This window comes from Schistocerca gregaria, unplaced genomic scaffold (assembly GCF_023897955.1).
Source record: "Schistocerca gregaria isolate iqSchGreg1 unplaced genomic scaffold, iqSchGreg1.2 ptg000174l, whole genome shotgun sequence".
Classification (NCBI taxonomy): domain Eukaryota; kingdom Metazoa; phylum Arthropoda; class Insecta; order Orthoptera; family Acrididae; genus Schistocerca; species Schistocerca gregaria.
Window position 1 is genome coordinate 5892014 of NW_026061726.1, and position 21975 is coordinate 5913988.

Sequence of the window (21975 nt, forward strand, 5' to 3'; positions counted from 1 at the left end):
CCTCCATGGGAGTAATCTCTCAAACAGTCTACGGTTTGATCGTTCCCTGGAAGACCAGTAGTAGTTTCCGATGCACATCTGAAAGCATTCTGTAATCTGTGGACTATCAGAGTGTTGATGAAACACACACATTGCATCGGGATTGAATACAACAGTCACCATGCGCACTTTCCTCCATGGGAGTAATGTCTCAAACAGTTTAGGCTTTGATCGCTCCCTGGAAGACCAGTAGTAGTTTCCGATGCACATCTGGAGGCATTCTGTAATCAGTGGACTATCAGAATATTGTTGAAACACAGAAATTGCATCGGGATTGAATACAACAGTCACCATGCGGACTTTCCTCTATGGGTGTAATGTCACTAACAGTCTACGTTTTGATCGTTCCCTGGAAGACCAGTTGTAGTTTTCGATGCACATCTGGAGGCATTCTGTAATTTGTGGACTATCAGAGTGTTGTTGAAACACTGAAATTGCATCGGGATTGAATACAACAGTCACCATGCGCCCTTTCCTCCATGCGAGTAGTGTCTCAAACAGTCTACGCTTTGATCGTTCCCTGGAAAACCTGCAGTAGTTTCCGATGCACATCTGGAGACATTCTGTAATCTGTGCGCGTTGAAAGTGTTGATGAAACACAGAAATTGCATAGGGATTGAATACAACAGGCACCGTGCGTACATTTCTCAATTGGAGTAATGTCTCAAACTGTCTTGGCTTTGATCCTTCCCTCGAGACCAGTAGTAGTTTCCGATGCAGATCTGGAGGCATTCTGTAATCTGTGGACTATACGAGTGCTAATGAAACACAGGAATTGCATCGGGATTGAATACAACAGTCACCATTCGCACTTTCCTCCACAGGATTAATGTCCCAAACAGTTCACGCTTTGATCGTTCCCTGGAAGACCAGTAGTAGTTTCCGATGCACATCTGGAGGCATTCTGTAATCTGTGGACCTTCAAAGTGTTGATGATACACAGAAATTGCATCGGGATTGAATACAACATTCACCATGACCACTTTCCTCCAACGGAGTAATTCTCAAACAGTCTACGCCTTGATCGTTCCCTGGAAGAAAAGTAGTAGTTTCCGATGCACATCTGGAGGCATTCTGTAATCTGTGGACTATCTGAGTGTTGATGAAACACAGAAATTGCATCGGGATTGAATACAACAGTCACCATGCGCACTTTCCCCCATGGGAGTAATGTCTCAAACATTCTACGCTTTGATCGTTCCCTGTTAGATTAGTAGTAGTTTCCGATGCACATCTGGAGGCATTCTGTAATCTGTGGACTATCAGAGTGTTGATGACACACAGAAATTGCATCGGGATTGAATACAACAGTCACCATGCGCATTTTCCTCCATGGGAGTAATGTCTCAAACAGTCTACGCTTTGATCATTCCCTTTATGACCAGTAGTAGTTTCCGATGCACATCTTGAGGCATTCTGTAATCTGTGGACTATCAGAATGTTGTTGAAACACAGAAATTGCATCGGAATTGAATACGACAGTTTCCATGACCACTTCCCTCCATGGGAGTAATGTCTCAAACAGTCTACGCTTTAATCGTTCCCTGGAAGACCAGTAGTAGTTTCCGTTGCACATCTGGAGGCATTCTGTAATCCGTTTACTATCAGACCGTTTTTGAAACACGGAAATTGCATCGGGATTGAATACAACATTCACCATGCGGACTTTCCTCCATGGGAGGAATGACTCAAACAGTCTACGCTTTGATCGTTCCCTGGAAGACCAGTAGTAGTTTCCGATGTACATCTGGTGGATTCAGTAATCTGTGGACTATCAGAGTGTTGTTGAAACACAGAAATTGCATCGGGATTGAATACAACGGTCACCATCCGCACTTTCCTCCATGGGAGTAATGTCTCAAAAAGTCTACGCTTTGATCGTTCCCTGGGAGACCAGTAGTAGTTTCGATTCACATGTGCAGGCATTCTGTAATCTGTGGACGTTCAAAGTGTTGATGAAACACAGAAATTGCATCGGGATTGTATACAACAGTCACCATGCGCACTTTCCACCGGGCGAGTAATGTCAGAAACAGTCTACTGTTTGATCGTTCCCTGGAAGACCAGTAGTAGTTTACGATGCACATCTGGAGGCATTATGTAATCTGTGGACTATCTGAGTGTTGATGAAACACAGAAATTGCATCGGGACTCAATACAACAGTCACCATGCACACTATCCCCCATGGGAGTAATGTCTCAAACATTCTACGCTTTGATCGTTCCCTGGAAGACCAGTAGTAGTTTCCGATGCACATCTGGAGGCATTCTGTATCTGTGGACTATCAGACTGTTGATGAAACACAGAAATTGCATCGGGATTGAATACAACAGTCACCATGCTCACTTTCTTCCACGGGAGTAATGTCTCAAACAGTCTACGCTTTGATCGTTTCCAGGAAGACCAGTAGTAGTTTCCGATGCAAATCTGGAGGCATTCTGTAATCTGTGGACTAAGAGAGTGTTGATTAACACTGAAATTCCATCGGGATTGTATACAACAGTCACCATGCGCAGCTTCCTCCATGTGAGTAATGTCTCAAACAGTCTACGCTTCGATCGCTCCCTGGAAGACCAGTAGTAGTTCTCGATGCACATCTTGAGGAATTCTGTAATCTGTGGACTATCAGAGTGTTGTTGAAACACTGCAATTGCATCGGGATTGATTACAACAGGCACCATGCGCACTTTCCTCCATGGGAGTAATGTCTCAAACAGTCTACGCTTTGATCGTACCCTGGAAGACCAGTCGTATTTTCCGATGCACATCTGGAGGCATTCTGTAATCTGTGGACAATCTGAGTGCTAATGAAACACAGAAATTGCATCGGGATTGAATACAACAGTCACCATGACCACTTTCCTCCATGGGAGTAATGTCTCAAACAGTCTACGCTTTAATCGTTCCCTGGAAGACCAGTAGTAGTTTCCGATGCACATCTGGAGGCATTCTGTAACCTGTGGACTATCAGATTGTTGTTGAAACACAGAAATTGCATCGGGATTGAATACAGCAGTCACCATGAGCACTTTCCTCCATGGGAGAAATGTCTCAAACAGTCTACGCTTTGATCGTTCCCTGGAAGTCCAGTAGTTGTTTCCGTTGCACATCTGGAGGCATTCTGTAATCTGTGGACTATCAGAGTGTTGTTGAAACACAGAAATTGAATCGGGATTGAATACAAGAGCAAGCATGCGCACTTTCCTCCATGGGAGTAATGTCTCAAACAGTCTACGCTTTAATCGTTCCCTGGAAGACCAGTAGAAGTTTCCGATGCACATCTGGAGGCATTCTGTAATCTGTGGACTATCAGATTGTTGTTGAAACACAGAAATTGCATCGGGATTGAATACAGCAGTCACCATGAGCACTTTCCTCCATGGGAGTAATATCTCAAACAGTCTATGCTTTGATCGTTCCCTGGAAGCCCAGTAGTAGTTTCCGATGCACATCTGGAGGCATTCTGTAATCTGTGGACTATCAGAGTGTTGATGACACACAGAAATTGCATCGGGATTGAATACAACAGTCACCATGCGCATTTTCCTCCATGGGAGTAATGTCTCAAACAGTCTACGCTTTGATCATTCCCTTTACGACCAGTAGTAGTTTCCGATGCACATCTTGAGGCATTCTGTAATCTGTGGACTATCAGAATGTTGTTGAAACACAGAAATTGCATCGGAATTGAATACGACAGTCTCCATGACCACTTCCCTCCGTGGGAGTAATGTCTCAAACAGTCTACGCTTTAATCGTTCCCTGGAAGACCAGTAGTAGTTTCCGTTGCACATCTGGAGGCATTCTGTAATCCGTTTACTATCAGACAGTTTTTGAAACACGGAAATTGCATCGCGATTGAATACAACATTCACCATGCGGACTTTCCTCCATGGGAGGAATGACTCAAACAGTCTACGCTTTTATCGTTCCCTGGAAGACCAGTAGTAGTTTCCGATGTACATCTGGTGGATTCAGTAATCTGTGGACTATCAGAGTGTTGTTGAAACACAGAAATTGCATCGGGATTGAATACAACGGTCACCATCCGCACTTTCCTCCATGGGAGTAATGTCTCAAAAAGTCTACGCTTTGATCGTTCCCTGGGAGACCAGTAGTAGTTTCGATTCACATGTGCAGGCATTCTGTAATCTGTGGACGTTCAAAGTGTTGATGAAACACAGAAATTGCATCGGGATTGTATACAACAGTCACCATGCGCACTTTCCACCGGGCGAGTAATGTCAGAAACAGTCTACGGTTTGATCGTTCCCTGGAAGACCAGTAGTAGTTTACGATGCACATCTGGAGGCATTATGTAATCTGTGGACTATCTGAGTGTTGATGAAACACAGAAATTGCATCGGGACTCAATACAACAGTCACCATGCACACTATCCCCCATGGGAGTAATGTCTCAAACATTCTACGCTTTGATCGTTCCCTGGAAGACCAGTAGTAGTTTCCGATGCACATCCGGAGGCATTCTGTATCTGTGGACTATCAGAGTGTTGATGAAACACAGAAATTGCATCGGGATTGAATACAACGGTCACCATGCTCACTTTCTTCCACGGGAGTAATGTCTCAAACAGTCTACGCTTTGATCGTTTCCAGGAAGACCAGTAGTAGTTTCCGATGCACATCTGGACTCATTCTGTAATCTCTGGACCATCAAAGTGTTGATGAAACACAGAAATTGCATCGGGATTGAATACAACAGTCACAATGCGCACTTTCCTCCATGGGAGTAATGTCTCAAACAGTTTACGCTTTGATCGTTGCCTGGAAGACCAGTAGTAGTTTCCGATGCAAATCTGGAGGCATTCTGTAATCTGTGGACTAAGAGAGTGTTGATTAACACTGAAATTCCATCGGGATTGAATACAACAGTCACCATGCGCAGCTTCCTCCATGGGAGTAATGTCTCAAACAGTCTACGCTTTGATCGCTCCCTGGAAGACCAGTAGTAATTCTCGATGCACATCTTGAGGAATTCTGTAATCTGTGGACTATCAGAGTGTTGTTGAAACACTGCAATTGCATCGGGATTGATTACAACAGGCACCATGCGCACTTTCCTCCATGGGAGTAATGTCTCAAACAGTCTACGATTTGACCGTACCCTGGAAGACCAGTCGTATTTTCCGATGCACATCTGGAGGCATTCTGTAATCTGTGGACAATCTGAGTGCTAATGACACACAGAAATTGCATCGGGATTGAATACAACAGTCACCATGACCACTTTCCTCCATGGGAGTAATGTCTCAAACAGTCTACGCTTTAATCGTTCCCTGGAAGACCAGTAGTAGTTTCCGATGCACATCTGGAGGCATTCTGTAACCTGTGGACTATCAGATTGTTGTTGAAACACAGAAATTGCATCGGGATTGAATACAGCAGTCACCATGAGCACTTTCCTCCATGGGAGAAATGTCTCAAACAGTCTACGCTTTGATCGTTCCCTCGAAGACCAGTAGTTGTTTCCGTTGCACATCTGGAGGCATTCTGTAATCTGTGGACTATCAGAGTGTTGTTGAAACACAGAAATTGAATCGGGATTGAATACAAGAGCAAGCATGCGCACTTTCCTCCATGGGAGTAATGTCTCAAACAGTCTACGCTTTAATCGTTCCCTGGAAGACCAGTAGAAGTTTCCGATGCACATCTGGAGGCATTCTGTAATCTGTGGACTATCAGATTGTTGTTGAAACACAGAAATTGCATCGGGATTGAATACAGCAGTCACCATGAGCACTTTCCTCCATGGGAGTAATATCTCAAACAGTCTATGCTTTGATCGTTCCCTGGAAGCCCAGTAGTAGTTTCCGATGCACATCTGGAGGCATTCTGTAATCTGTTTACTATCAGAGTGTTGTTGAAACACGGAAATTCCATCGGGATTGAATACAACAGTCACCTTGCGGACTTTCCCCCATGGGAGTAATGTCTCAAACAGTCTACGCTTTGATCGTTCTCTGGAAGACCAGTAGTACTTTCCGATGCATATGTGGAGGCATTCTGTAATCTGTGGACTATCAGAGTGTTGCTGAAACACTGAAATTGCATCGGGATTGAATACAACAGCCTCCATGCCCACTTTCCTCCATGGGAGTAATGTCTCAAACAGTCTACGGTTTGATCGTTCCCTGGAAGACCAGTAGTAGTTTCCGATGCACATCTGAAAGCATTCTGTAATCTGTGGACTATCAGAGTGTTGATGAAACACACACATTGCATCGGGATTGAATACAACAGTCACCATGCGCACTTTCCTCCATGGGAGTAATGTCTCAAACAGTTTAGGCTTTGATCGCTCCCTGGAAGACCAGTAGTAGTTTCCGATGCACATCTGGAGGCATTCTGTAATCTGTGGACTATCAGAATATTGTTGAAACACAGAAATTGCATCGGGATTGAATACAACAGTCACCATGCGGACTTTCCTCTATGGGTGTAATGTCACTAACAGTCTACGTTTTGATCGTTCCCTGGAAGACCAGTTGTAGTTTTCGATGCACATCTGGAGTCAATCTGTAATTTGTGGACTATCAGAGTGTTGTTGAAACACTGAAATTGCATCGGGATTGAATACAACAGTCACCATGCGCCCTTTCCTCCATGCGAGTAGTGTCTCAAACAGTCTACGCTTTGATCGTTCCCTGGAAAACCTGCAGTAGTTTCCGATGCACATCTGGAGACATTCTGTAATCTGTGCGCGTTGAAAGTGTTGATGAAACACAGAAATTGCATAGGGATTGAATACAACAGGCACCGTGCGTACATTTCTCAATTGGAGTAATGTCTCAAACTGTCTTGGCTTTGATCCTTCCCTCGAGACCAGTAGTAGTTTCCGATGCAGATCTGGAGGCATTCTGTAATCTGTGGACTATACGAGTGCTAATGAAACACAGGAATTGCATCGGGATTGAATACAACAGTCACCATTCGCACTTTCCTCCACAGGATTAATGTCCCAAACAGTTCACGCTTTGATCGTTCCCTGGAAGACCAGTAGTAGTTTCCGATGCACATCTGGAGGCATTCTGTAATCTGTGGACCTTCAAAGTGTTGATGATACACAGAAATTGCATCGGGATTGAATACAACATTCACCATGACCACTTTCCTCCAACGGAGTAATTCTCAAACAGTCTACGCCTTGATCGTTCCCTGGAAGAAAAGTAGTAGTTTCCGATGCACATCTGGAGGCATTCTGTAATCTGTGGACTATCTGAGTGTTGATGAAACACAGAAATTGCATCGGGATTGAATACAACAGTCACCATGCGCACTTTCCCCCATGGGAGTAATGTCTCAAACATTCTACGCTTTGATCGTTCCCTGTTAGATTAGTAGTAGTTTCCGATGCACATCTGGAGGCATTCTGTAATCTGTGGACTATCAGAGTGTTGATGACACACAGAAATTGCATCGGGATTGAATACAACAGTCACCATGCGCATTTTCCTCCATGGGAGTAATGTCTCAAACAGTCTACGCTTTGATCATTCCCTTTACGACCAGTAGTAGTTTCCGATGCACATCTTGAGGCATTCTGTAATCTGTGGACTATCAGAATGTTGTTGAAACACAGAAATTGCATCGGAATTGAATACGACAGTCTCCATGACCACTTCCCTCCATGGGAGTAATGTCTCAAACAGTCTACGCTTTAATTGTTCCCTGGAAGACCAGTAGTAGTTTCCGTTGCACATCTGGAGGCATTCTGTAATCCGTTTACTATCAGACCGTTTTTGAAACACGGAAATTGCATCGGGATTGAATACAACATTCACCATGCGGACTTTCCTCCATGGGAGGAATGACTCAAACAGTCTACGCTTTGATCGTTCCCTGGAAGACCAGTAGTAGTTTCCGATGTACATCTGGTGGATTCAGTAATCTGTGGACTATCAGAGTGTTGTTGAAACACAGAAATTGCATCGGGATTGAATACAACGGTCACCATCCGCACTTTCCTCCATGGGAGTAATGTCTCAAAAAGTCTACGCTTTGATCGTTCCCTGGGAGACCAGTAGTAGTTTCGATTCACATGTGCAGGCATTCTGTAATCTGTGGACGTTCAAAGTGTTGATGAAACACAGAAATTGCATCGGGATTGTATACAACAGTCACCATGCGCACTTTCCACCGGGCGAGTAATGTCAGAAACAGTCTACGGTTTGATCGTTCCCTGGAAGACCAGTAGTAGTTTACGATGCACATCTGGAGGCATTATGTAATCTGTGGACTATCTGAGTGTTGATGAAACACAGAAATTGCATCGGGACTCAATACAACAGTCACCATGCACACTATCCCCCATGGGAGTAATGTCTCAAACATTCTACGCTTTGATCGTTCCCTGGAAGACCAGTAGTAGTTTCCGATGCACATCTGTAGGCATTCTGTATCTGTGGACTATCAGAGTGTTGATGAAACACAGAAATTGCATCGGGATTGAATACAACAGTCACCATGCTCACTTTCTTCCACGGGAGTAATGTCTCAAACAGTCTACGCTTTGATCGTTTCCAGGAAGACCAGTAGTAGTTTCCGATGCACATCTGGACTCATTCTGTAATCTCTGGACCATCAAAGTGTTGATGAAACACAGAAATTGCATCGGGATTGAATACAACAGTCACAATCCGCACTTTCCTCCATGGGAGTAATGTCTCAAACAGTTTACGCTTTGATCGTTGTCTGGAAGACCAGTAGTAGTTTCCGATGCAAATCTGGAGGCATTCTGTAATCTGTGGACTAAGAGAGTGTTGATTAACACTGAAATTCCATCGGGATTGAATACAACAGTCACCATGCGCAGCTTCCTCCATGTGAGTAATGTCTCAAACAGTCTACGCTTCGATCGCTCCCTGGAAGACCAGTATTAGTTCTCGATGCACATCTTGAGGAATTCTGTAATCTGTGGACTATCAGAGTGTTGTTGAAACACTGCAATTGCATCGGGATTGATTACAACAGGCACCATGCGCACTTTCCTCAATGGGAGTAATGTCTCAAACAGTCTACGCTTTGATCGTACCCTGGAAGACCAGTCGTATTTTCCGATGCACATCTGGAGGCATTCTGTAATCTGTGGACAATCTGAGTGCTAATGAAACACAGAAATTGCATCGGGATTGAATACAACAGTCACCATGACCACTTTCCTCCATGGGAGTAATGTCTCAAACAGTCTACGCTTTAATCGTTCCCTGGAAGACCAGTAGTAGTTTCCGATGCACATCTGGAGGCATTCTGTAATCTGTGGACTATCAGATTGTTGTTGAAACACAGAAATTGCATCGGGATTGAATACAGCAGTCACCATGAGCACTTTCCTCCATGGGAGAAATGTCTCAAACAGTCTACGCTTTGATCGTTCCCTGGAAGTCCAGTAGTTGTTTCCGTTGCACATCTGGAGGCATTCTGTAATCTGTGGACTATCAGAGTGTTGTTGAAACACAGAAATTGAATCGGGATTGAATACAAGAGCAAGCATGCGCACTTTCCTCCATGGGAGTAATGTCTCAAACAGTCTACGCTTTAATCGTTCCCTGGAAGACCAGTAGAAGTTTCCGATGCACATCTGGAGGCATTCTGTAATCTGTGGACTATCAGATTGTTGTTGAAACACAGAAATTGCATCGGGATTGAATACAGCAGTCACCATGAGCACTTTCTTCCATGGGAGTAATATCTCAAACAGTCTATGCTTTGATCGTTCCCTGGAAGCCCAGTAGTAGTTTCCGATGCACATCTGGAGGCATTCTGTAATCTGTGGACTATCAGAGTGTTGATGACACACAGAAATTGCATCGGGATTGAATACAACAGTCACCATGCGCATTTTCCTCCATGGGAGTAATGTCTCAAACAGTCTACGCTTTGATCATTCCCTTTATGACCAGTAGTAGTTTCCGATGCACATCTTGAGGCATTCTGTAATCTGTGGACTATCAGAATGTTGTTGAAACACAGAAATTGCATCGGAATTGAATACGACAGTCTCCATGACCACTTCCCTCCATGGGAGTAATGTCTCAAACAGTCTACGCTTTAATCGTTCCCTGGAAGACCAGTAGTAGTTTCCGTTGCACATCTGGAGGCATTCTGTAATCCGTTTACTATCAGACAGTTTTTGAAACACGGAAATTGCATCGGGATTGAATACAACATTCACCATGCGGACTTTCCTCCATGGGAGGAATGACTCAAACAGTCTACGCTTTGATCGTTCCCTGGAAGACCAGTAGTAGTTTCCGATGTACATCTGGTGGATTCAGTAATCTGTGGACTATCAGAGTGTTGTTGAAACACAGAATTTGCATCGGGATTGAATACAACGGTCACCATCCGCACTTTCCTCCATGGGAGTAATGTCTCAAAAAGTCTACGCTTTGATCGTTCCCTGGGAGACCAGTAGTAGTTTCGATTCACATGTGCAGGCATTCTGTAATCTGTGGACGTTCAAAGTGTTGATGAAACACAGAAATTGCATCGGGATTGTATACAACAGTCACCATGCGCACTTTCCACCGGGCGAGTAATGTCAGAAACAGTCTACGGTTTGATCGTTCCCTGGAAGACCAGTAGTAGTTTACGATGCACATCTGGAGGCATTATGTAATCTATGGACTATCTGAGTGTTGATGAAACACAGAAATTGCATCGGGACTCAATACAACAGTCACCATGCACACTATCCCCCATGGGAGTAATGTCTCAAACATTCTACGCTTTGATCGTTCCCTGGAAGACCAGTAGTAGTTTCCGATGCACATCTGGAGGCATTCTGTATCTGTGGACTATCAGAGTGTTGATGAAACACAGAAATTGCATCGGGATTGAATACAACAGTCACCATGCTCACTTTCTTCCACGGGAGTAATGTCTCAAACAGTCTACGCTTTGATCGTTTCCAGAAAGACCAGTAGTAGTTTCCGATGCACATCTGGACTCATTCTGTAATCTCTGGACCATCAAAGTGTTGATGAAACACAGAAATTGCATCGGGATTGAATACAACAGTCACAATCCACACTTTCCTCAATGGGAGTAATGTCTCAAACAGTTTACGCTTTGATCGTTGAATGGAAGACCAGTCGTATTTTCCGATGCACATCTGGAGGCATTCTGTAATCTGTGGACAATCTAAGTGCTAATGAAACACAGAAATTGCATCGGGATTGAATACAACAGTCACCATGACCACTTTCCTCCATGGGAGTAATGTCTCAAACAGTCTACGCTTTAATCGTTCCCTGGAAGACCAGTAGTAGTTTCCGATGCACATCTGGAGGCATTCTGTAACCTGTGGACTATCAGATTGTTGTTGAAACACAGAAATTGCATCGGGATTGAATACAGCAGTCACCATGAGCACTTTCCTCCATGGGAGAAATGTCTCAAACAGTCTACGCTTTGATCGTTCCCTGGAAGACCAGTAGTTGTTTCCGTTGCACATCTGGAGGCATTCTGTAATCTGTGGACTATCAGAGTGTTGTTGAAACACAGAAATTGAATCGGGATTGAATACAAGAGCAAGCATGCGCACTTTCCTCCATGGGAGTAATGTCTCAAACAGTCTACGCTTTAATCGTTCCCTGGAAGACCAGTAGAAGTTTCCGATGCACATCTGGAGGCATTCTGTAATCTGTGGACTATCAGATTGTTGTTGAAACACAGAAATTGCATCGGGATTGAATACAGCAGTCACCATGAGCACTTTCCTCCATGTGAGTAATATCTCAAACAGTCTATGCTTTGATCGTTCCCTGGAAGCCCAGTAGTAGTTTCCGATGCACATCTGGAGGCATTCTGTAATCTGTTTACTATCAGAGTGTTGTTGAAACACAGAAATTCCATCGGGATTGAATACAACAGTCACCTTGCGGACTTTCCCCCATGGGAGTAATGTCTCAAACAGTCTACGCTTTGATCGTTATCTGGAAGACCAGTAGTACTTTCCGATGCATATGTGGAGGCGTTCTGTAATCTGTGGACTATCAGAATATTTTGAAACACAGAAATTGCATCGGGATTGAATACAACAGTCACCATGCGGACTTTCCTCTATGGGTGTAATGTCACTAACAGTCTACGTTTTGATCGTTCCCTGGAAGACCAGTTGTAGTTTTCGATGCACATCTGGAGGCATTCTGTAATTTGTGGACTATCAGAGTGATGTTGAAACACTGAAATTGCATCGGGATTGAATACAACAGTCACCATGCGACCTTTCCTCCATGCGAGTAGTGTCTCAAACAGTCTACGCTTTGATCGTTCCCTGGAAAACCTGCAGTAGTTTCCGATGCACATCTGGAGACATTCTGTAATCTGTGGACCTTCAAAGTGTTGATGAAACACAGAAATTGCATCGGGATTGAATACAACATTCACCATGACCACTTTCCTCCAACGGAGTAATTCTCAAACAGTCTACGCTTTGATCGTTCCCTGGAAGAAAAGTAGTAGTTTCCGATGCACATCTGGAGGCATTCTGTAATTTGTGGACTATCTGAGTGTTGATGAAACACAGAAATTGCATCGGGATTGAATACAACAGTCACCATGCGCACTTTCCCCCATGGGAGTAATGTCTCAAACATTCTACGCTTTGATCGTTCCCTGTTAGATTAGTAGTAGTTTCCGATGCACATCTGGAGGCATTCTGTAATCTGTGGACTATCAGAGTGTTGATGAAACACAGAAATTGCATCGGGATTGAATACAACAGTCACCATGCGCATTTTCCTCCATGGGAGTTATGTCTCAAACAGTCTACGCTTTGATCATTCCCTTTACGACCAGTAGTAGTTTCCGATGCACATCTTGAGGCATTCTGTAATCTGTGGACTACCAGAATGTTGTTGAAACACAGAAATTGCATCGGAATTGAATACGACAGTCTCCATGACCACTTTCCTCCATGGGAGTAATGTCTCAAACAGTCTACGCTTTAATCGTTCCCTGGAAGACCAGTAGTAGTTTCCGTTGCACATCTGGAGGCATTCTGTAATCCGTTTACTATCAGACAGTTTTTGAAACACGGAAATTGCATCGGGATTGAATACAACATTCACCATGCGGACTTTCCTCCATGGGAGGAATGACTCAAACAGTCTACGCTTTGATCGTTCCCTGGAAGACCAGTAGTAGTTTCCGATGTACATCTGGTGGATTCAGTAATCTGTGGACTATCAGAGTGTTGTTGAAACACAGAAATTGCATCGGGATTGAATACAACGGTCACCATCCGCACTTTCCTCCATGGGAGTAATGTCTCAAAAGTCTACGCTTTGATCGTTCCCTGGGAGACCAGTAGTAGTTTCGATTCACATGTGCAGGCATTCTGTAATCTGTGGATGTCCAAAGTGTTGATGAAACACAGAAATTGCATCGGGATTGTATACAACAGTCACCATGCGCACTTTCCACCGGGCGAGTAATGTCAGAAACAGTCTACGGATTGATCGTTCCCTGGAAGACCAGTAGTAGTTTACGATGCACATCTGGAGGCATTATGTAATCTGTGGACTATCTGAGTGTTGATGAAACACAGAAATTGCATCGGGACTCAATACAACAGTCACCATGCACACTATCCCCCATGGGAGTAATGTCTCAAACATTCTACGCTTTGATCGTTCCCTGGAAGACCAGTAGTAGTTTCCGATGCACATCTGGAGGCATTCTGTATCTGTGGACAATCAGAGTGTTGATGAAACACAGAAATTGCATCGGGATTGAATACAACAGTCACCATGCTCACTTTCTTCCACGGGAGTAATGTCTCAAACAGTCTACGCTTTGATCGTTTCCAGGAAGACCAGTAGTAGTTTCCGATGCACATCTGGACTCATTCTGTAATCTCTGGACCATCAAAGTGTTGATGAAACACAGAAATTGCATCGGGATTGAATACAACAGTCACAATGCGCACTTTCCTCCATGGGAGTAATGTCTCAAACAGTTTACGCTTTGATCGTTGCCTGGAAGACCAGTAGTAGTTTCCGATGCAAATCTGGAGGCATTCTGTAATCTGTGGACTATGAGAGTGTTGATTAACACTGAAATTCCATCGGGATTGAATACAACAGTCACCATGCGCAGCTTCCTCCATGGGAGTAATGTCTCAAACAGTCTACGCTTTGATCGCTCCCTGGAAGACCAGTAGTAGTTCTCGATGCACATCTTGAGGAATTCTGTAATCTGTGGACTATCAGAGTGTTGTTGAAACACTGCAATTGCATCGGGATTGATTACAACAGGCACCATGCGCACTTTCCTCCATGGGAGTAATGTCTCAAACAGTCTACGCTTTGATCGTTCCCTGGAAGACCAGTCGTATTTTCCGATGCACATCTGGAGGCATTCTGTAATCTGTGGACTATCTGAGTGCTAATGAAACACAGAAATTGCATCGGGATTGAATACAACAGTCACCATGACCACTTTCCTCCATGGGAGTAATGTCTCAAACAGTCTACGCTTTAATCGTTCCCTGGAAGACCAGTAGTAGTTTCCGATGCACATCTGGAGGCATTCTGTAACCTGTGGACTATCAGATTGTTGTTGAAACACAGAAATTGCATCGGGATTGAATACAGCAGTCACCATGAGCACTTTCCTCCATGGGAGAAATGTCTCAAACAGTCTACGCTTTGATCGTTCCCTGGAAGACCAGTAGTTGTTTCCGTTGCACATCTGGAGGCATTCTGTAATCTGTGGACTATCAGAGTGTTGTTGAAACACAGAAATTGAATCGGGATTGAATACAAGAGCAAGCATGCGCACTTTCCTCCATGGGAGTAATGTCTCAAACAGTCTACGCTTTAATCGTTCCCTGGAAGACCAGTAGAAGTTTCCGATGCACATCTGGAGGCATTCTGTAATCTGTGGACTATCAGATTGTTGTTGAAACACAGAAATTGCATCGGGATTGAATACAGCAGTCACCATGAGCACTTTCCTCCATGTGAGTAATATCTCAAACAGTCTATGCTTTGATCGTTCCCTGGAAGCCCAGTAGTAGTTTCCGATGCACATCTGGAGGCATTCTGTAATCTGTTTACTATCAGAGTGTTGTTGAAACACAGAAATTCCATCGGGATTGAATACAACAGTCACCTTGCGGACTTTCCCCCATGGGAGTAATGTCTCAAACAGTCTACGCTTTGATCGTTATCTGGAAGACCAGTAGTACTTTCCGATGCATATGTGGAGGCATTCTGTAATCTGTGGACTATCAGAGTGTTGCTGAAACACTGAAATTGCATCGGGATTGAATACAACAGCCTCCATGCCCACTTTCCTCCATGGGAGTAATGTCTCAAACAGTCTACGGTTTGATCGTTCCCTGGAAGACCAGTAGTAGTTTCCGATGCACATCTGAAAGCATTCTGTAATCTGTGGACTATCAGAGTGTTGATGAAACACACACACTGCATCGGGATTGAATACAACAGTCACCATGCGCACTTTCCTCCATGGGAGTAATGTCTCAAACAGTTTAGGCTTTGATCGCTCCCTGGAAGACCAGTAGTAGTTTCCGATGCACATCTGGAGGCGTTCTGTAATCTGTGGACTATCAGAATATTTTGAAACACAGAAATTGCATCGGGATTGAATACAACAGTCACCATGCGGACTTTCCTCTATGGGTGTAATGTCACTAACAGTCTACGTTTTGATCGTTCCCTGGAAGACCAGTTGTAGTTTTCGATGCACATCTGGAGGCATTCTGTAATTTGTGGACTATCAGAGTGATGTTGAAACACTGAAATTGCATCGGGATTGAATACAACAGTCACCATGCGACCTTTCCTCCATGCGAGTAGTGTCTCAAACAGTCTACGCTTTGATCGTTCCCTGGAAAACCTGCAGTAGTTTCCGATGCACATCTGGAGACATTCTGTAATCTGTGGACCTTCAAAGTGTTGATGAAACACAGAAATTGCATCGGGATTGAATACAACATTCACCATGACCACTTTCCTCCAACGGAGTAATTCTCAAACAGTCTACGCTTTGATCGTTCCCTGGAAGAAAAGTAGTAGTTTCCGATGCACATCTGGAGGCATTCTGTAATTTGTGGACTATCTGAGTGTTGATGAAACACAGAAATTGCATCGGGATTGAATACAACAGTCACCATGCGCACTTTCCCCCATGGGAGTAATGTCTCAAACATTCTACGCTTTGATCGTTCCCTGTTAGATTAGTAGTAGTTTCCGATGCACATCTGGAGGCATTCTGTAATCTGTGGACTATCAGAGTGTTGATGAAACACAGAAATTGCATCGGGATTGAATACAACAGTCACCATGCGCATTTTCCTCCATGGGAGTTATGTCTCAAACAGTCTACGCTTTGATCATTCCCTTTACGACCAGTAGTAGTTTCCGATGCACATCTTGAGGCATTCTGTAATCTGTGGACTACCAGAATGTTGTTGAAACACAGAAATTGCATCGGAATTGAATACGACAGTCTCCATGACCACTTTCCTCCATGGGAGTAATGTCTCAAACAGTCTACGCTTTAATCGTTCCCTGGAAGACCAGTAGTAGTTTCCGTTGCACATCTGGAGGCATTCTGTAATCCGTTTACTATCAGACAGTTTTTGAAACACGGAAATTGCATCGGGATTGAATACAACATTCACCATGCGGACTTTCCTCCATGGGAGGAATGACTCAAACAGTCTACGCTTTGATCGTTCCCTGGAAGACCAGTAGTAGTTTCCGATGTACATCTGGTGGATTCAGTAATCTGTGGACTATCAGAGTGTTGTTGAAACACAGAAATTGCATCGGGATTGAATACAACGGTCACCATCCGCACTTTCCTCCATGGGAGTAATGTCTCAAAAGTCTACGCTTTGATCGTTCCCTGGGAGACCAGTAGTAGTTTCGATTCACATGTGCAGGCATTCTGTAATCTGTGGATGTCCAAAGTGTTGATGAAACACAGAAATTGCATCGGGATTGTATACAACAGTCACCATGCGCACTTTCCACCGGGCGAGTAATGTCAGAAACAGTCTACGGATTGATCGTTCCCTGGAAGACCAGTAGTAGTTTACGATGCACATCTGGAGGCATTATGTAATCTGTGGACTATCTGAGTGTTGATGAAACACAGAAATTGCATCGGGACTCAATACAACAGTCACCATGCACACTATCCCCCATGGGAGTAATGTCTCAAACATTCTACGCTTTGATCGTTCCCTGGAAGACCAGTAGTAGTTTCCGATGCACATCTGGAGGCATTCTGTATCTGTGGACAATCAGAGTGTTGATGAAACACAGAAATTGCATCGGGATTGAATACAACAGTCACCATGCTCACTTTCTTCCACGGGAGTAATGTCTCAAACAGTCTACGCTTTGATCGTTTCCAGGAAGACCAGTAGTAGTTTCCGATGCACATCTGGACTCATTCTGTAATCTCTGGACCATCAAAGTGTTGATGAAACACAGAAATTGCATCGGGATTGAATACAACAGTCACAATGCGCACTTTCCTCCATGGGAGTAATGTCTCAAACAGTTTACGCTTTGATCGTTGCCTGGAAGACCAGTAGTAGTTTCCGATGCAAATCTGGAGGCATTCTGTAATCTGTGGACTATGAGAGTGTTGATTAACACTGAAATTCCATCGGGATTGAATACAACAGTCACCATGCGCAGCTTCCTCCATGGGAGTAATGTCTCAAACAGTCTACGCTTTGATCGCTCCCTGGAAGACCAGTAGTAGTTCTCGATGCACATCTTGAGGAATTCTGTAATCTGTGGACTATCAGAGTGTTGTTGAAACACTGCAATTGCATCGGGATTGATTACAACAGGCACCATGCGCACTTTCCTCCATGGGAGTAATGTCTCAAACAGTCTACGCTTTGATCGTTCCCTGGAAGACCAGTCGTATTTTCCGATGCACATCTGGAGGCATTCTGTAATCTGTGGACTATCTGAGTGCTAATGAAACACAGAAATTGCATCGGGATTGAATACAACAGTCACCATGACCACTTTCCTCCATGGGAGTAATGTCTCAAACAGTCTACGCTTTAATCGTTCCCTGGAAGACCAGTAGTAGTTTCCGATGCACATCTGGAGGCATTCTGTAATCTGTGGACTATCAGATTGTTGTTGAAACACAGAAATTGCATCGGGATTGAATACAGCAGTCACCATGAGCACTTTCCTCCATGGGAGAAATGTCTCAAACAGTCTACGCTTTGATCGTTCCCTGGAAGACCAGTAGTTGTTTCCGTTGCACATCTGGAGGCATTCTGTAATCTGTGGACTATCAGAGTGTTGTTGAAACACAGAAATTGAATCGGGATTGAATACAAGAGCAAGCATGCGCACTTTCCTCCATGGGAGTAATGTCTCAAACAGTCTACGCTTTAATCGTTCCCTGGAAGACCAGTAGTAGTCTCCGATGGACATCTGGAGGCATTCTGTAATCTGTGGACTATCGGATTGTTGTTGTAACACAGAAATTGCATCGGGATTGAATACAGCAGTCACCATGAGCACTTTCCTCCATGGGAGTAGTATCTCAAACAGACTATGCTTTGATCGTTCCCTGGAAGCCCAGTAGTAGTTTCCGAAGCACATCTGGAGGCATTCTGTAATCTGTTTACTATCAGAGTGTTGTTGAAACACTGAAATTGCATCGGGATTGAATACAACAGTAACCATGCGCCCTTTCCTCCATGCGAGTAGTGTCTCAAACAGTCTACGCTTTGATCGTTCCCTGGAAAACCTGCAGTAGTTTCCGATGCACATCTGGAGACATTCTGTAATCTGTGCGCGTTGAAAGTGTTGATGAAACACAGAAATTGCATAGGGATTGAATACAACAGGCACCGTGCGTACATTTCTCAATTGGAGTAATGTCTCAAACTGTATTGGCTTTGATCCTTCCCTCAAGACCAGTAGTAGTTTCCGATGCAGATCTGGAGGCATTCTGTAATCTGTGGACTATACGAGTGCTAATGAAACACAGAAATTGCATCGGGATTGAATACAACAGTCACCATGACCACTTTCCTCCATGGGAGTAATGTCTCAAACAGTCTACGCTTTGATCGTTCCCTGGAAGACCAGTAGTAGTTTCCGATGCACATCTGGAGGCATTCTGTAGTCTGTTTACTATCAGAGTGTTGTTGAAACACAGAAATTGCATCGGGATTGAATACAACAGTCACCATGCGGACTTTCCTCCATGGGAGTAATATCACAAACAGTCTACGCTTTGATCGTTCCCTGGAAGACCAGTTGTAGTTTCCGATGCACATCTGGAGCCATTCTGTAATTTGTGGACTCTCAGAGTGTTGTTGAAACACTGAATTTGCATCGGGATTGAATACAACTGCCTCCATGCCCACTTTCCTCCATGGGAGTAATGTCTCAAACAGTCTACGGTTTGATCGTTCCCTGGAAGACCAGTAGTACTTTCCGATGCATATTTGGAGGCATTCTGTAATCTGTGGACTATCAGAGTGTTGCTGATACACTGAAATTGCATCGGGATTGAATACAACAGGCACCATGCGTCCATTTCTCAATTGGAGTAATGTCTCAAACTGTCATCGCTTTGATCGTTCCCTGAAACCAGTAGTAGTTTCCGATGCACATCTGGTGGCATTCTGTAATCTATGGACTGTACGAGTGCTAATGAAACACACAAATTGCAGCGGGATTTAATACAACAGTCACCATGACCACTTTCCTCCATGGGAGTAATGTCTCAAACAGTCTACGCTTTGATCGTTCCCTGGAAGACCAGTAGTAGTTTCCGATGCACATCTGGAGGCATTCTGTAGTCTGTTTACTATCAGAGTGTTGTTGAAACACAGAAATTGCATCGGGATTGAATACAACAGTCACCATGCGGACTTTCCTCCATGGGAGTAATGTCACAAACAGTCTACGCTTTGATCGTTCTCAGGAAGACCAGTTGTAGTTTCCGATGCACATCTGGAGCCATTCTGTAATTTGTGGACTCTCAGAGTGTTGTTGAAACACTGAATTTGCATCGGGATTGAATACAACTGCCTCCATGCCCACTTTCCTCCATGGGAGTAATGTCTCAAACAGTCTACGCTTTGATCGTTCCCTGGAAGACAAGTAGTAGTTTCCGAGGCACATGTGGAGGCATTCTGTAATCTGTGGAGTGTAAGAGTGTTGATGAAACACAGAAATTGCATCGGGATTGAATACAACAGTCACCATGCGCACTTTCCTCCATGGGAGTAATGTCTCAAACAGTCTACGCTTTGATCATTCAATTTACGACCAGTAGTAGTTTCCGATGCACATCTTGAGGCATTCTGTAATCTGTGGACTACCAGAATGTTGTTGAAACACAGAAATTGCATCGGAATTGAATACGACAGTCTCCATGACCACTTTCCTCCATGGGAGTAATGTCTCAAACAGTCTACGCTTTAATCGTTCCCTGGAAGACCAGTAGTAGTTTCCGTTGCACATCTGGAGGCATTCTGTAATCCGTTTACTATCAGACAGTTTTTGAAACACGGAAATTGCATCGGGATTGAATACAACATTCACCATGCGGACTTTCCTTCATGGGAGGAATGACTCAAACAGTCTACGCTTTGATCGTTCCCTGGAAGACCAGTAGTAGTTTCCGATGCAAATCTGGAGGCATTCTGTAATCTGTTTACTATCAGAGTGTTGTTGAAACACGGAAATTGCATCGGGATTGAATACAACAGTCACCATGCGCAGTTTCCTCCAAGGGAGTAATGTCTCAAACAGTCTACGCTTTGATCGTTCCCTGGAAGACCTGTAGTAGTTTCCGATTCACATTTGGAGGCATTCTGTATTCTGTGGACTATCAGAGTGTTGATGAAACACAGAAATTGCATCGGGATTGAATACAACAGTCACCATGCGCACTTTCCTCCATGGGAGTAATGTCTCAAACAGTCTACGCTTTGATCGTTCCCTGGAAGACAAGTAGTAGTTTCCGAGGCACATGTGGAGGCATTCTGTAATCTGTGGAGTGTCAGAGTGTTGATGAAACACAGAAATTGCATCGGGATTGAATACAACAGTCACCATGCGCACTTTCCTCCATGGGAGTAATGTCTCAAGCAGTCTACGCTTTGATCATTCAATTTACGACCAGTAGTAGTTTCCGATGCACATCTTGAGGCATTCTGTAATCTGTGAACTACCAGAATGTTGTTGAAACACAGAAATTGCATCGGAATTGAATACGACAGTCTCCATGACCACTTTCCTCCATGGGAGTAATGTCTCAAACACTCTACGCTTTAATCGTTCCCTGGAAGACCAGTAGTAGTTTCCGTTGCACATCTGGATGCATTCTGTAATCCGTTTACTATCAGACAGTTTTTGAAACACGGAAATTGCATCGGGATTGAATACAACATTCACCATGCGGACTTTCCTCCATGGGAGGAATGACTCAAACAGTCTACGCTTTGATCGTTCCCTGGAAGACCAGTAGTAGTTTCCGATGTACATCTGGTGGATTCAGTAATCTGTGGACTATCAGAGTGTTGTTGAAACACCGAAATTGCATCGGGATTGAATACAACGGTCACCATCCGCACTTTCCTCCATGGGAGTAATGTCTCAAAAGTCTACGCTTTGATCGTTCCCTGGGAGACCAGTAGTAGTTTCGATTCACATGTGCAGGCATTCTGTAATCTGTGGACGTCCAAAGTGTTGATGAAACACAGAAATTGCATCGGGATTGTATACAACAGTCACCATGCGCACTTTCCACCGGGCGAGTAATGTCAGAAACAGTCTACGGTTTGATCGTTCCCTGGAAGACCAGTAGTAGTTTACGATGCACATCTGGAGGCATTATGTAATCTGTGGACCATGTGAGTGTTGATGAAACAC